We start from the raw sequence: 3,466 nt of genomic DNA, 5'->3' as shown, positions 1-3,466 counted from the left end.
TTTAAGTATTTAACAATACAATCTCTTTCTGCAGGATGATCAAGCAGAAAGTTGGAATTCACTGAGAAACAAAATTGTTAACTAGATTGATAGATTGATTCTTGTGCTTGGCAGGCAGTCAGTATATTCTCTTCACAGAAAAACCCAATTTGGGAAACCAAATGAGGCTCAGAAGGTTGCTTGGTGGACATGAAAACAAAGCAGGCAATTGCCAACTGGCTGTGTGATATTAAGATGTAATCCATTTAAAATCTGCTTTGTTGATCTATGAAATGAAGATGGTTGGGTTAGATGATCTAGAGTTCCACTGGCTTTTTTTCTTTTTTTGAGAAGAGTCTCCCCGTGTTACCCAGGCTAGAGTGCAGTGGCACCATGCTGGCTCACTGTAACCTCTACCTCCCAGGTTCAAGTGATTTTCCTGCCTCAGCCTCCCAAGTAGCTGGGACTACAGGTGTGTGTCACCATGCCTCGCTAATTTTTGTATTTTTAGTAGAGATGGGGTTTCACCATGTTGGCCAGGCTGATCTTGAACTCCTGACCTCAAGCAATCTGCCTACCTTGGCCTCCCAAAGTGCTGGGATTACAGGTGTGAGCCACCTCTCCTGGCCCTCATTGCTATACTTCTAATACCAATTTTTACCCTGAACAAGGAGATGTTCTCGGAGGTTCATAGATTACTCATTCACTGAGGTCCTCCTATACAACAGACACTGCTCTGTACAGGCTGTGCATAAATCAATAGTAAATAGAGTGCAAGTCATTATTCAAAATTCATAGCCAGGCATGGTGGTTCACGCTTATAATCCCAGCACTTTGGGAGGCTGAGGTGGGTGGTTCACTTGAGCCCAAGAGTTCAAGATCAGCCTGGGCAACATGGTGCAACCCACCTCTAGAAAACAATACAAAAATTAGCTGGGCACGGTGGCAAGCACCTGTAGTCCCAGCTACTCAGGAAGCTGAGGTAGGAGAATGGCTTCAGCCTAGGAGGCAGAGGCTGCAGTAAGCCAAGATCATGACCCTGCACTCCAGCCTAGGCAACAGAGTGAAACCCTGTCTCAAACAAAACAAAATGAAAGAAAACAAAAACAAACAAAAAGTCCCCCAAACTCACTAGATCTTTACTATATTCTAGGCAGGGACTAGGACTGGGCATAAGAAAATGAAGACAAGCTGATCCACCCCTTTCTCTGGGATGTGATGAAGAAGCTGTAGAGATGGAGTTTATGGGAGGAAGAAGGGAGGGCAGGACAGTGTGGGGATGGCAGGAAGACTTCCCAGAAAAGGGAATATCTGAGTTAGGTAACAGCGAAACAGAAGAGTCCTCCAGAGCGGAGGAAGGCATTCTAGGTTAAGAGGCAAAGGCAAAGCTGCACAAATGAGCACTGTGTGGGAATGGGCAGAGATGGCAAGCAGAAAAGCAGTAGTTTCAGTTGCTGACATGTAGAGAAGACAACGGGGAGTGTGCTGAGAGAGAGGCTGGAAATGATCACGATGGCCCCAAAATGTCATTTGAAGAAGATTTCAAAATACACAAACTAGAGTGAATGGTATGATAACCCCCATGCAAACATCACGCAACTGAAACAGTGTCAGGATTTGGCCAATTTGTTTTCATTTCTACCTCCCTCCACCAGACAAATGGATTATTTAAAAAACAAATTTAGAGATCATACCATTTAATCCACAAATACTTCTCAGTATGTATCTCTAAAAAGAACTCTTGGCTGGGTGCAGTGGCTCACGAGGTCAGGAGTTCAAGACCAGCCTGGCCAAGATGGTGAAACCCCCGACTTTAAATACAAAAAACAGCCAGGTGTGGTAGCGGGCGTCTGTAATCCCAGCTACTTGGGAGGCTGAGGCAGAGAATTGCTTGAACCTGGGAGGCAAAGTTTGCGGTGAGCCAAGATCACGCCACTGCACTCCATCCTGAGCAACAGTGCGAGACTCTGTCTCAAAAATAAATACATAAAATAAAAAGAACTCTTAAGTATATGCGTATATAATAACATCATAATACCGTTATTTATTTATTTTTGAGACGGGGTTTCGCTCTCGTTGCCCAGGCTGGAGTGCAATGGTGTGATCTCGGCTCACCGCAACTTCCGCCACCAAGGTTCAAGTGTTCAAGTGATTCCTCTGCCTCAGCCTCCCAAGTAGCTGGGATTACAGGCATGCGCCACCACGCCCAGCTAATTTTGTATTTTTAGTAGAGATGGGGTTTTTCCATGTTGGTCAGGCTGGTCTGGAACTCCTTACCTCTGGTGATCTGCCCACCTTGGCCTCCCGAAGTGCTGGGATTACAGGCGTGAGCCACTGCTCCCGGCCACATGATATCATTATTATACCTAAAACATTAACAGTTATTTTTCATCACTACCTCACACCCATTAGGGTGGCTACAGTAAAACAACAAGAAGAACCTGAAAATAACAAGTACTGGCAAGAATGTAGAGAAACTGAACTTTGGTGTACTATTAGTGGGAATGTAAAATGGGGCAGTTGCTATGGAAAAGTGTGTGGCTGTTCCTCAAAAACTGAAAAACAGAATTATACTCTCCAGCAATTCTACCTTTGAGTATCTACTCAAAATAACTGACAGGAGAATGCAAGAGGTATCTGTAACCCTTTGTTTGTAGCAGCACTATTCACAGTAGCCGAAAAGGAGAAGCAATATAAGTGCCCATAAATAGTTGACTGGATTAAAAAATGTGATATAGGCCAGGCGAGGTGGCTCACGCCTGTAATCTCAGCAACCTGGAGGCCAAGGTGGGTGGATCGCCTGAGCTCAGGAGTTGGAGACCAGCCTGGCCAACATGGCAAAACTCTGTCTCTACAAAAAATGCAAAAAATTAGCCAGGTGAGGCAGAGGTTGCAGTGTGCTGAGATGGAGCCACTACACTCCAACCTGGGTGACAGAGTGAGGCCTTGTCCCCCTTCCCCCACAAAAAGTGATACATACATACAATGGAGTAGTATTTAGCCTTCAAAAGGAAGGACAACATTGTGACACATATTTATAACATGGATGAACCTTAAGGACATCTTATCAAGTAAAACAAACTGGTTACAAAAAAGTAAATACTATATTGATTCTGCTTATATGATGTAACTGAAGTAGTCAAATTCATAGAAATAGAAAGTAAAAGGCCAAGTGTGGTGGCTCATGCCTGTAATCCCAGCACTTTGGGAGGCCAACGTGGGCAGATTACCTGAGGTCAAGAACTTGAAATCAGCCTGCGCAACATGGTGAAACCCTGTCTCTACTAAAACAAAAATTAGCTGGGCGTGGTAGCACACGACTGTAATCCCAGCTACTTAGGAGGCTGAGGCAGCAGAATAGCTTGAACCTGCCGGGCGTGGTGGCTCACGCCTGTAATCCCAGCACTTTGGGAGGCCGAGGCGGGTGGATCACGAGGTCAAGAGATCGAGACCATCCTGGTCAACATGGTGAAACCCCGTCTCTACT

General features: G+C 45.1%; 1 protein-coding gene across 1 annotated transcript in view; it reads right to left on the bottom strand.

The window, feature by feature from the left end:
• MAML1 (mastermind like transcriptional coactivator 1) overlaps window positions 1–3,466 on the bottom strand; it is a 44,269-nt gene that overhangs the window by 18,420 nt on the left and 22,383 nt on the right. The window lies entirely within an intron of this gene.

Source organism: Cebus imitator, unplaced genomic scaffold (assembly GCF_001604975.1).
Source record: "Cebus imitator isolate Cc_AM_T3 unplaced genomic scaffold, Cebus_imitator-1.0 Scaffold625, whole genome shotgun sequence".
NCBI lineage: Eukaryota > Metazoa > Chordata > Mammalia > Primates > Cebidae > Cebus > Cebus imitator.
The sequence above is the reverse complement of the archived record's forward strand: the minus strand, read 5'-3'. Positions and strand labels throughout refer to the sequence as shown.